The sequence below is a fragment of the Oncorhynchus keta genome, chromosome 10 (assembly GCF_023373465.1).
Source record: "Oncorhynchus keta strain PuntledgeMale-10-30-2019 chromosome 10, Oket_V2, whole genome shotgun sequence".
NCBI classification, from domain to species: Eukaryota; Metazoa; Chordata; class Actinopteri; order Salmoniformes; family Salmonidae; genus Oncorhynchus; species Oncorhynchus keta.
In genome coordinates this window covers 55,754,404-55,768,330 of record NC_068430.1, presented here as the reverse complement: position 1 = coordinate 55,768,330, position 13,927 = coordinate 55,754,404, and the positions used below count along the sequence as shown (strand labels likewise).

The 13,927-nt window shown below is 43.2% G+C and overlaps 1 protein-coding gene across 2 annotated transcripts in view; it reads right to left on the bottom strand.

Annotated features, from left to right (window-relative positions):
- The window catches only part of LOC118389376 (disks large-associated protein 4-like), a 226,924-nt gene extending 222,465 nt beyond the window's left edge, over nt 1-4,459 (bottom strand). For both annotated transcript variants that reach the window (XM_052527312.1, XM_052527314.1), the window contains exon 1: nt 4,117-4,459. The gene's annotated coding sequence lies outside the window, so the exon portion shown is untranslated. The remainder of the gene's footprint in view (nt 1-4,116) is intronic.
- Between the last annotated feature and the right edge of the window lie 9,468 nt (nt 4,460-13,927).

Genomic DNA, 13,927 nt, shown 5'->3' with positions numbered 1-13,927 from the left:
CACTTTCAGATCACTGAATCCCCACCTGATGTGGTGGAAGTTGTCGAACCAGATCAGAGCGCCTCCGAGGACCACCTTCAGGCACGGACTGAGAAGGATGTGGATGTTCTTGACCAGGTAGAAATGATAGCCTGCTGTTAATTTCTTTTAAAACGCTGCACTAATCCATCACATGTTCTCACAGTGAAGTGTAACCTGTGTGTTTGCTTGGTTACATCTCCTACTTTTTTTGCTTTTAACTCTGCTCCTGTTCTCCAGGACCGAGGGGTCCTGCCCAACACCCAGACGTGGATCCACCAGATGTCCTCCATTACCAACCACCCTCCAACATTTCATTACATCATCTACAGCTACTGTTGTCGTCATTATCTGCTAAGAACGTTTTCCCGCTCTATGAAACTGGGCACATAATATGTGAGATACACAGATGAATTAACTAAAAACACTAGCACTGCAAACAGTCAGAACAAAGAGAGCGGCAGTGCCTGGACTTTTGAGGTTTCCCTCTTCAAGGTGGTCACTATTATAAGTTGTAAGATGTCCTTTGACGGCCTTTATTTGTTCCACATTATTCATAGTTTTACCCTCGGACCTACAATAGATACATATATGAGCTATGCAAGATCATAATGGAGGACTAATGAAATTGTAGATAAGGGAAAGGCAGGATAAAATAAATGCATGACAGCCAGACAAGCCAGTGTATGAATGGAGTGGGGAATTAGCTGACTTACTGATCTGTAAGGTAAAGTCACTTTAATGTGTCAAGCAGATTACACGTTTTCTTTTGCCATTTCCCGAAACGTAGCCATGTTTAAGACGTGGACTTCAAGTTGTCATGTTAACAAGGTGCACAAAAGTAGTTTGCATGAATGTTTTCATTGAATTAGCCGAACGCAACTTGTTTAAACAGGGAAATTGTCGTGGAAAACGGCCTGGTTTGCATGGCGATGATGAAAAGAACGTGATTTAGACTGTAACGATCTCCAAAATTCTGATCGTTAGGCCGTCACACCGCATAGCAACGGACGCTAATAGTTTATCGAATCCCATTGTGACGTAGAGGGGGATACTATTTGGCATGACAAGGCCCCTTATGGAAAACCACATGAATTTCACGTGATCACATGTGAGGTGTTCCAAAATCAAGCTTTCACATTTTCCACGTGCTTTTGCTGTTAGGAGCGCTATAGCGCTGAACTTCGGCAATGCTTATTGAATCGAGCCTCTAACCTATGACTGACCCCATTTGCAAGAAGTGACACACTATAAAACACAAATGGCTCCGAGCCTCCTAAGCATGCTTTGTGTCCCGAAAACTGAAACAAAATAATATAAAATGAAATAAAAATGTTTTTATACAACTAATACTAAATAAAAACATAAACAAAACTGAATTTCAAATCAAATAAAAAACGTCTAAAAAAAACGAATATAAAAACGCTTAACTATAATAACCTGTGTGTGTGTGTGTGTGTGTGTGTGTGTGTGTGTGTGTGTGTGTGTGTGTGTGTGTGTGTGTGCGTGTGTGCGTGTGTGTGTGTGTGCGTGTGTGTGTGTGTGTGTGTGTGTGTGTGTGTGTGTGTGTGTGTGTGTGTGTGTGTGTGTGTGTGTGTGTGTGCGTGTGTGCTTGTGTGTATGTGTGCTGCGTGTGTGTGTGTGTGTGTGTGTGTGTGTGCGTGTGTGCGTGTGTGTGTGTGTGTGTGTGTGTGTGCGTGTGTGTGTGTGTGTGTGTGCGCGTGCGTGTGTGTGTGCGTGTGTGTGTGTGTGTGTGTGTGTGTGTGTGTGTGTGCGTGTGTGTGCGTGTGTGTGTGTGTGTGTGAAAGAAAGAAAGAGGGAGTACGATGGGAGGTACTGAAACTTTGACATGAGAGCAGCCAGAGAGAGAGAGTGAAAACGAGAGTGAAAACAAGAGTGATAGAGTGAAAACAAGAGTGATAGAGCGAAAACAAGAGTGATAAGAGTGAAAATGAGAGCAAAAGAGAGACTCAAAACTGCCTGCAAGCTTCCATAGCCTGGCAGCTCTCTTCTCTTTTCCAGACATTTTTTTCTAACTGAAGCCACTAATGCAGTTAGGCCACGCTATTGAGGTCATTTGAAAAAAGGCCCATGTTCAAAGGGCGCCGGCGCTAAACCCAATGTTAATTTGATGGCATGAAAGACACAGTGACCTAATACTGTAGAGTCGGGAACATTATGGCGCACATACTATTCAGTGCCAAACATAACTCTCATCCTCATGCCAATCTCACTGTAGAGGGAGAGCTGCTGAAGTCTATTTGATATAATGGACTACATATAAATGAATGATGTGGAAAAATGCTATAGATTTATCTTGATTTAGCTGTCTATCTTTGGCCAGGTGCGTGGTGGGTCTGTCACTCTGTGAATTAGATGCGGTGACTCATTTTGCCTCGTAGTATAAATTACTCTATAATTGTGGGACTGAGTCTGTGCCAGAGTGAGGACATGGTCATCATCTCTAGTTAGACAAGTCATCGTTGCTCCCTTCCAGAAAACATGTGAATAACTCTGCATCCTAGTACACACCCTTATACCCTGAGGGTGGTAGGATAGGTGGCTTCAAGGGTTCTATGTCACTGACAAAGTCACAGGGGGAGGCAAGAGAAGTTAGTTACATAATGTCAGGGCCGGCTCCAGGCATAAGCGACATAACCTTTTGGAACTCAGTCGGGGTCTCAACTTACTGTTGAAAGTTAGAATAGTAAAATACAAGGTTCAAGTTTGAAATTTGGTTGTGATTCAGCAGTTATTCTCTTGTTTTGTCAGTCACTGACTGACAGCCACTCAATTAGTCATGTCAGCTAACAATTTTTAGATTGGTAAGTTAGTCTAGCCAGTTATCTAAACATGTAGTAATCGTGACCGTGAATACTGACCGGGCATGCAGGGCACGTGCCCAGGGGCCCTGTTTCCAGGGGACCACCATCCATTTTGTTAGTCACTCTCACTCAGATATCATTAACATGGCATAAGTCATAGCTAAATGTGTAGAATTGCAGGAAATTCATTCTAAAATTGCGACATATTCTCTCCGCCTCTTATGTGCCCGCTTGGTGCCCCCCTAACCCTAACCCAAATCTCACTTAAGCCCCCCCCCCAAAAGCTCCAGCCGGCTCTGGATAATGTATCAACCTTCAAAGTAGGTGGACATATGGTACTCTGGTCCATGAACGACTCATAGGTGTTGAAAGCAGGCAAGCATTGCTAACAAGACTCACATCAGTGCCACCTGACATCCCAGCGTGTGGTAAGCTCAATTTTTTCCCCCCTGCCCAGCTTTGGTTTCATCCAAGGATTGCAATCTTTTTCAGGCTGCGCAAAACAATAAATGGGCCAACTCAAAAACCACGGATAAGGCTACTGCAATGATCAATGTTGACATTGTAACAGCTATCGCACTTCCTCCTCTTACCTTCAAAACCAAACGTGCTTTTGTTTCACTTGCGCTTTCAACAGCCAGGCAATTTGCTCCGCATGAGTAGGCTAGATGCTCGATTGCATTTGGGACTGCATCTTTTAAACTGTGACCACACTTTGATCATACAAGTTTCATTGGCATGCGCAAAATAAAACTAGGAGAACTATACTGTATCTCAATAAATTACTAATATTACACTTTTTCCTCCCGCATTCAAATTGGTCGTCGCCCAACCCCCCTCTCTCGCCAATGGAAAAACCTCTCTATGTTCAACATTATTGCTGATATTATTTATTTCATTGAATAGTGATGATCGCTGTAAATGAAGCGTTCATCCCGGATGGACAACACGACTAGGCTACATGTCACACAAGCGGCTGAAATAACCCACTTTCTCTCTCTCTTTTTTTTATATATTTTTTTTACATGTGTCAACCGGCATCAATTCATTCCTGTGAATTCAAAACACAATGATTCAAACCCCATCTACAGTCTAGACTACTGCAGTCAGAATAAATGGATGAAAAACACGTATGCAGTCGCTGAATAACATTATAACTGGCTTTCTCCACACATATAAACATGAATATTCCTGTCATGTTTTTGGTGAGGCTATTTGCCGAAACAACAAACGCCACATAACACAATGAATTCAACATTTTTTGAAATCATACCTTCTGGGTCATCAACTTTGCTATTTGTCGGTCTGTAGAGAGGTTTAAGAGACTTGTTATCCTGGTCTTATTAGCGATAACTTGCCGAGTGGGGCTCTTTTTTGAGAGTAAAACACGCTTATAAGCACGAGTATGATAAACGGACGCGGTGCTCCAGTTATTAAATGACACACTTCATCGACGTCGAGTCTGTTATTCGTCCGTGCTGTCTGTCTCTCTCCGCTTAGGTGGAAATGCGAGCGCCCCGGTTCACAGCGATCCCCATTACTGAGAAGTTAATTCACGTTTGCATAAGGGAGACAGCCTAGACATGGGCACTGTGAGGCAAGGCAGTTGAGGCAGGGAGATGGTGCACTTGGGAAAACAGAGCGGAGGAGGGTGTGTGTGTGTGTGAGAGAAAGAGAGATAGAGAGAGAGAGAGATGGGGGAACGGGGAAATTATAATCAGCACCATGGACAGCACACTGGGCGTCTAGACAGGAGCAGGCTACTTTGCACTTGCTTTGATCGGTGATTTACATAAGGACTGATGATTCGGAAGAAGACATGGCAATAAAAAAATACTAAATAAGAAGTGTCACGTTTGATATGTGTTCCCTGCAGGAGGTCAAGCACACACACACACACACACACACACACACACACACACACACACACACACACACACACACACACACACACACACACACACACACACACACACACACACACGCACACACACACACACACACACACACACACACACACACAATATCATATCACTTCTGGGTAACAATTAAGTAGCTTAATGCGATTGTTTTCAATTGAAATGGTCAAAAAATAGAGAATTTTTAAAAACATTTTCTCAAGAAATAATTTGGTTAGGACTGTCTGGGAATGGTCTGACATTTACCAGATATTTACCGGACATTTACTAGAAAGAGTAGGAACGTGTGTGAAGGAGTAGAAAGCTGATTAGTGATATTATTATATTACATTTACATAAGTATCCAGACCCTTTACTCAGTACTTTCTTGTAGCACCTTTGACAGGGATTACAGCCTTGAGTCTCCTGGGGTATGATGCTTCAATCTTGGCACACCTGTATTTGGGAAGTTTCTCCTGTTCTTCTCTGCAGATCCTCTCAAGCTCTGTCAGTTTGGGTGGCGAGTGTCACTGCACAGCTATTTTCAGGTCTCTCCAGAGATGCTCGATCGGGTTTAAATCCTGGCTCTGGCTGGGCCAGTCAAGGACATTCAGAGACTTGTCGCAAAGCAACTCCTGCATTGTCTTGGCTGTGTGCTTTGGATCATTGTCCTGTTGTATGGTGAACCTTTTGCCCCAGTCTGGGGTCCTGAGTGCTCTGGAGCAGGTTTTCATCAAGGATCTCTTTGTACTTCGCTCCATTCATCGTTCCCTCAACCTGACTTGTCTCCCAGTCCCTGCCGCAGAAAAACATCCCCACAGCATAATGCTGCCCCCACCATGCTTCACCGTAGGGATGATGACAGGTTTCCTCCAGACGGGATGGATGATATTCAGGCCATAGGGTTCAATCTTGGATTCATCAGACCAGAGAATCTTGTTTCTCATGGTCTGAGAGTCCTTTAGATGCCTTTTGGCAAACTCCAAGTTGGCTGTCATGTGCCTTTTACTGAGGAGTGGCTTCCATCTGGCCACTCTACCATAAAGGCCTGATTGGTGGAGTGCCGGAGAGATGGTTGTCTTTCTGGAAGGTTCTCCCATCACAATCCTGTCTCTGAGCTCTACGTAGAGAATCCTTCCACCTCATGTCCAATCAATTAAATTTACCACAGGTGGACTCCAATCAAGTTGTAGAAACATCTCAAGGATGATCAATGGAAACAGGATGCACCTGAGCTCAATTTCGAGTCTCATAGCAAAGGGTCTGAATTCTTATGTAAATGAGGTATTTCTGTTTTTTTTAATATACATTTGATAAAATTTCTATTTTTTATGAATTTTTATTCTGAAAACCTGCTTTCACTTTGTCATTACGGGGTATTGTGTGTCGATTGATGAGGAAATAATGATTTAATAAATTTTAGAATAAGACTGTAACATAACAAAATGTTGAAAAAGTCAAGGGGTCTGAATGCACTGGATATTCACTGCTGTCAGGCCCCTCTGTTTAATCACACAGGCCTGTTTGATAGAGTCAACACGCACACAGCCGTGGTGCACTTCCAATTTACAGAGCCCCATCAAATGCTTCAGCCAAATGTTAACATCTGATCTGGCTGTCATTGGTGTCAATGAAAGGCCTTTCGCATTGTGCAACGTTAATTAAACATCAAATCCTTTGCCCTTTTTTGACTAGAGAGAGGTAGACAGGGAGAGTACACACAGAGAGAGAGAGAGAGAGAGAGAGAGAGAGAGAGAGAGAGAGAGAGAGAGAGAGAGAGGACGAGAGAGCGATATAGAGAGAAAGCTGATCACTCAGAGATACTTTTAATTTGTATATGCTGGTTCTGTTTCTTTCTTTGCTCGAACGGATTCAAATCAAAAAAGGGAAAAAAAACTTGTGTGCCTTGGGTTATGTCATCATGTAAGTACTCAGATTATGTTTGGGTATTAAGTTTGGGTATAAAGGAAACAAAAGTAATTGACTTTGATCCAAATATCAATAGATACAATACTATCTTGTTGTGCATTATGGGTGTGCTTGATTTAAACCCTTGAGCATGTCTATTTGATTTCAATAGTACTGGATGTATTTAATCCGCAACACAAAAGCCTGGGCCAAAAGAATACACGCTTCTATAACATCTCAAATAATCCTATTCTCAACAGTAGGCTTGAGTCAAAAGATGGCAGGCGAGCCTAACGACTCACAACCAGTGACTTATTCAGACAATGGAAGTAAAAAGAAGACGTAAAGCCAGGAAAGCCCCAAAGAGATAAGAGTGGGACGCAATATGAATGCACAATGTATTCCGACCTCATTGTATTCGCCCCCAGAGTGATTCTTTCACAGCTATGTATTTCCACTGTCAACACCTCTCGAATTGGATGTTAGAGGTTCTTTTGAATTCTTCTCAGCTCGTTTGCTTAATTATCACCCCCAGTGCTGCACTTTTAAATCTGCAAACAAGTCTATTCTGAGTGCGGGGAGGTGACTTCGCAGCTGAGAGAGGATGCCTGCCTCAAGTTATTTTCTCCCCTCGTCTATTTCTAGTTCACGTGAAGAAGGAACAAAGAGAGAATCACACGCAGTCTCTTAACTGGCACAAAGAGAGTGCTGTCTGAGAGCCAATCGCGTGGCTTCAGTGCTTGGCCTCCACCTATGAGGTCGTAACCCAGGAAGTGGACAATACACTCCCTGGGTAGCCTCCACTCACACATGCTGACACATATTAGTTGCGTCCTTCATTTGTTAATAACCATGATAATTACTCAACCATGTCGTCAAACAACCAGTTTTTTTTGTAATCCTAAAATCATAGGTGTCACAGCTGCAAAGTAAGAATCCCTGAATCCTCCTCATATCAGTCGTTAGATTCCAGACACACACAGCACAATGCACACCTTGGCTGCAGCGCCCCAACTGACAACGAATGACCTTTGCCTGGGTCGGGGAGAAAGAAAAGACCAGACTCGCATCCAAACCACATCATTGATCTCTCTCTTACACTCTGAGAAGTCAGCCCAATTATTATCAGTGTGTAGGAGAAGCACAGAGTGGAGGATGAGGAGGAGTGAGGACTGATTATGGAGGTCTGTCTTAAGACAAGGCCGGGTGATGAGTTATATATATTTTTCTCTTCCCTCCTTCTTTCCTCCTCTCAATCAGACTGGAAATGCCAGCGAAAACAGATGTTAGAAATATTTGCCATCTCTAGCTCAGCCTGTCACGACTTCCTCCGAGGTTGGCTCTCCTGCCCGTTCAGGCGGTGCTCGGCGGTCGTCGTCACCGTCCTACTAGCCACTACCGATCCCTTTTCGTGTATCTGTTGGTTTTGTCTGATTGTTTTCACCTGTGTGTTCTTTAGTTAATTAGTGTCTGTATATAATGTAGGTTGTCCCGCCCTTGTTTTGTGCGGGATTGTTTATTTTGTCATTCATTTCGTCTGTCGGTGTTTTTGTGTTTCTTATTCTCCGGTTAGTCTGTTATCCTGTGTTGGATAATTTCACCCTGTGTGTATTTGGGTTGACCGTGTTTATTTTGTTCACCGGAGAATAAACTTTATATCGCTATCTGCTCTCTGCGCCTGATTCCACCCACCTTGATTAGACGTGACACAGCCTCCCTTGTACCTACGCTCGCTCTCTTTCTCGCCTTGTTTTTACTCTCTTTCTTTTTCTCCGGTGTGATTTGTAGACACTCCACATCCCCCCTGTCATCTGTCACATGAACGCACACACACACACAAGCACACACACACACACACACACACACACACACACACACACACACACACACACACACACACACACACACACACACACACACACACACACACACACACACACACACACACACACACACACACACACACACACACACACACACACACACACACACACCGGTCAGAGGTAATGCCAACTGAGTGTAATCTGGCTCTTTCTTTTTCTCCGGTGTGATTTGTAGCACACACTCACACCGGTCAATTCCATTCCAGTCCCAGTCAATTCAGAAAGTACACCAAATTCCAATTCCACATTTCCTCGCTGAAAAACAATGGAGAGAATTCTAATTCTAATTTCAGTGTACTTCCTGAATTGACTGTCACTGAAATGGAATTGACCCCAACCCTGCTTATCACAAATGCTGGAGTGAGGGAGCAGGTTGGTACTGTCTACGTCCTAGGTTTGCCAATGATTATTCTATCAGTACATGCAAATAATGACCGCACTATAGTGGAATTGAGGACGTTTTTATAGAGGTGATGTGTCTCTTGTCGAGAAGCTTGGAGCAGAGGAGAAACAATGAAGGTAACAGAGTGGAGAGAGAGACAGAGAGATAGGAGAGAGAGAACCCATATTCCACTAGCATTGCAGAGGTAATGCCAACTGAGTGTAATCTGGCTTTGAGCAGCGAAGCTTTCTGACAGGAACGCTTTTATCCTGATTAAACACCTATCTCTCCTAGAGAGACACGGAAGTAGAGAGAGAGAGAGAGAGAGAGAGAGAGAGAGAGAGAGAGAGAGAGAGAGAGAGAGAGAGAGAGAGAGAGAGAGAGAGAGAGAGAGAGAGAGAGAGAGAGAGAGAGAGAGAGAGAGAGAGAGAGAGAGAGAGAGAGAGAGAGAGAGAGAGAGAAGAGAGAGAGAGAGAGAGAGAGAGAGATAAAAGGAAAGCGGGAGAGACGGAAAATGGTAGAAAATGGTAGAGAGAGAGAGGGTTGGATGGAGATAGAGGAAAGGTAGAATGAGAGAAAGAGGGATGGAGAAAGAAGGGCACAGAAGTAAGAGGATAAAAGGGGGAAAGAGGGATAAAAGAGGGATGGCGAGAATATGCAAGCTCTTCATATGAGATCAGTCTCTCTCCCTCTCTTTGAGCTGTCACACACACACACACACACACACACACACACACACACACACACACACACACACACACACACACACACACACACACACACACACACACACACACACACACACACACACACACACACACACACACACACACACACACACAATATCAATACATGAATATATCAATGTAATTTAATTTCTGGGTAACAATTAAGTACCTTAATGTGATGTCTTTTCAATTCAAATGGTAAAAAATAAACAAAAATAGCTTCTTAGCAAAGGACAATTGGGAGTGGTCTAAGTGGGGAGGGGGAAAGTGAAAACTAGCTGTTATTGGTAGAAAGGTTTGGAACTCTTTCTCATTGGTCAATTGATTATTTTTGGTGATATCACCAGCCAGGCCAAAACTCCATCCCACCAAAACAGACTGAAACTATTTTCAAACAGCTGTACACTGAAAGGGCATTATCCTAATTTTGACAATATTTCACAGTATTATTCCAACCGCATGGTCTGGAAATATATATAGAACACAGCAATTTCACGTTTTTGACTGCACTGGGTCTTTAACTCTAGCATGGACATGCACAAAGCAGGGGGAAAAGGGCTCAAAACTAAATCTGGGAAATTGAGGCCAGAAACATTTGTAGCATGGGATAAAATAGGTGGAACTGTCTAAGTGGTAAAGTGGTCGGTTAACATTATCTAACATTACCTCCGGCTTTCCTTGACAGGCTAAAAGGGCAAAATGGCTGTAAAATTCAAACTCCTCAAATTTTTAATTAGGAAAGTAAACTATGAACATATTCTTATTTACAATGAAGGCCTAGGAGCAGTGCCTTGTTCAGGGGCAGAACGACCGATTTTTACCTTGTCAGCTCAGGGATTTGATCTAGCAACACTTTTGGTTACTGGCTCAACGCTCTAACCACCAGGCTACCTGCCACCTCTAATTTAACAAGACTAGTGTTGGCCATAGTTATTGTCCAGCACCAGGCCAATGCAGGATTAGCTGCATGTGGTTTAAGAGAATATTAACAGATGGGATTTTTGACCAGATGAGGACTATTCTGTCCTGCACATTAGCACATTAACTAATTGTGATGACGTGCCTCACTCACTTGACATGTGCCTCCAACTGAAGCACATGTGGTGGAGGGATGGATACTAGGCCAAAATGTCCTTGTGTGGTGCAGCGGTCTAATGGCACTCAGTGCTAGAGGCGTCACTACAGACCCTGGTTTGATCCCGGGCTGTATCACAACCATAGGGCGGCACACAATTGGTGCAGCGTCGTCCGGTTAGGGGAGGGTTTGGTCGGGGTAGGCCGTCATTGTAAATAAGAAATGGTTCTTGACTGACTAACCTAGTTAAATACAGGTTAAATAAAAATAAAAATACATGTAAAAAAAAAGAAGCTGCCTCTTTCTGTTTATTGGAGAAAAATGTGTGAAAATGCACTAGGAAAATGTGTGAGAATCTAATGAGAAAACAAATGAAAACCGTCCACCCTCTCTACACCTGTTTTATATCTACACCTGTTTTATATCTGCACCTGTTTTGATATTGCTTTGCCTCCGATTATAATACCATAAACACAATTACCTTCTTACACTGGCATTAAATGCATCTGCGATCTTAAACAGATGCTACTCACTATCGGACCATTCCAACCCACTTCCTGTGTTACGCATAAACCTTCCACAAACCCTTTTGACAACCATGTTTCTTAATGGCTACATGTAATGCACATAGTTCTGGAACAGAGGATGGTCATATGAGTTGGCACGCTGCTGGTAAATATGCTGATGGCTATAAGCCTGCGTAATGGCGTGGCACGAGATATGTCAATAAGCATATAAACACATAGACTGAAACACGCATGTCATGTCTATCAGTGTGTGTGTGTGTGTGTGTGTGTGTGTGTGTGTGTGCGTGTGCTAACATACACAGTGTGTCAGTTAGCGTGTATAATGGCACAGCACACAAGTGAAGATTGGAGATAGTGGGGAGGCTCGCACGCTGAGGCAGACCCCAGTGAGTACTAGCTTCACGCAGTGCTTGCAGCTCATGTCCATGGGGAGAGTGTGTGTGTGTGAATGTACGTGTCTGCCGCAGTGGAGGTTGCTGAGGGGAGGATGGATCCTAATAATGGCTGGAACTGAGTAAATGGAACGGCATCAAACACATGGAACCCACGTATTTGATACCATTCCACCTATTCCGCCCCAGCCTCCCCAATTAAGGTGCCACCAACCTCCTGTGGTCTCCAGGACTCCTCAAAGGTATCTGCGTCTGTGTGTTTGTGACATTGAGTGTGTGCATGTGTGTGCGCATGTTATTGTCTGTACTAGCATGTGTGTGTGTGTGTGTGTGTGTGTGTGTGTGTGTGTGTGTGTGTGTGCGTGCGTGCTTGCGTGAATGTTTGTATCTGTGCTAACTTGTGTGTATGCTGCTCCAGCACTCGTCAGACATCTCTCCTAATCTCACGTTAGAGACAGCTGGCCCCCCAAGGGACTCCACACTGTGTGTCTAATGCAAATGAGACAAATCCAGAACGGAGTGTGATCACACTGCTTACAGTAGGACATGTAGGTCTATATCAGGGATGCACAACGGGGGCCTGATTGGTGTCATCATTTTTCCCCAGCCCCAGGTAACACACCTGACTACAATAATCAACTAATTATGATCTTCAGTTTAGAATGCATTAGTTAAATCAATCAATCAAATGCATTTATAAACATCACCATTTTTACATCAGCCGATGTCACAAAGTGCTATACCCAGCCTAAAATCAGATGTGTTTCCTAGACAGGGAAACAGTGTGACACAACTCCGGCCCTGAGGACTGTAGTTGCTCATCCCTGACCGATATTCTACCAGAAACATCCATTTCACAATCATGATTTGCATCTAGAGAGAGGGAAATTATGTGTTATTTGGTCTGTGATAGATTGGTAATGTGAAGCGCGTTGGTCATTTTATAGGTAGAATTTTACTGCCAACACTTTACTTAAAGTAACTGTCCTGTGAAAGTCTGATTTTTAAAAGCTCATATTCTGTTTTACCCAAATCATGTTGTTGACTCGCCCCTTACTTGTACAGTGGTTCCTCCTTTAAAAGTTGTGAGCTTCCACCGCGGGACTTAGAGGTACCCAGCGTCACGGCTTCATTGCTCCAGACCACCACAAGGGGGAGTTAGAGCACTCATTATGCACTTGGGTCCCACGGTTTTTATATGACCAATCATATCGAGTGGTTCCAATGATGGATTTGACGCGAGCCACCCGGTCCCTGGGTGAAGATGGCTGACAAAACATTATGGTGGAGCCAAATGTAAGTCGTTGTAATGTCATAACGAGTCAAGCAAAAAAATGTACAATTGAGAGGAATATGTTAGTTAATGTAGAGATAAATGTTTGTTAAAGTTAATTTACATAAAGTGCTATTTAGCAAGTTAGCAAATCTCACTAGCTAACATTAGCCATCTAGCTAGCTAATGTTATGACATGAGAAGGAATGTGTAATTCCTGTTGTTTAATGTTTTAGGGACTCCTGAGAAAATCAGCAAACCAGGCTGTTGTCTTGTGAAACAGTGGATGTAAAGAATCTAGCTAGCTAAATATAGCATTTACAGCAAATTGAATGTACAATTGTGTAAGCTTGCCTTGCAATGCAGCTGAAGAAACATAGCTAGCTAACTATTTACTTTCTTATTGTGTAGTGGAGGATAAAAAATAACTGTGTGCCTATGGATGTGTGGCAAGCTACAGTATGTAGCCGACCCTAAAACCCTTGGTATGAATACTAGTTCAGAACCTCTCTATGTGTCTCACCACTTGGTTATTGCAAGGCTAACCCCCGGGGAAATCATGACTTGGCAGCAACAGATAACAACAGATAGTCCAGTGTAAATCTGAAAATTAGCAGCTGACATCTTAAGTTTTTTAATTAATGCATGTGAGACTGGTTCCATGTACAACAAGACAGGCAGAGAGGAAGAGAGAAAAAGAACACAGAACAGTCTATTTACCTCTGGTTATGGACACTTTTGCCAGCAATAAAGCTTCCACAGCCTGTTCCTTCAGATAGTGAACATCTGGCAATATCAACATGTTTGACCCCTGGATCAGCTCGCTCTCTGAAAGTAAAGAAAATGATTTACATTTTGCAGATATGAAAACAATAACTGAGATATGACCGTTCAATCTAGAGCAGCAGCTGTCATTTTCAGGATACGTCAGTACAGCACCCGACTGGTATTGTGGTTGTTCATTAGGTGATGGGAAATATGCAATGATACCTGCACCATCTACACACTGAAAAGACTC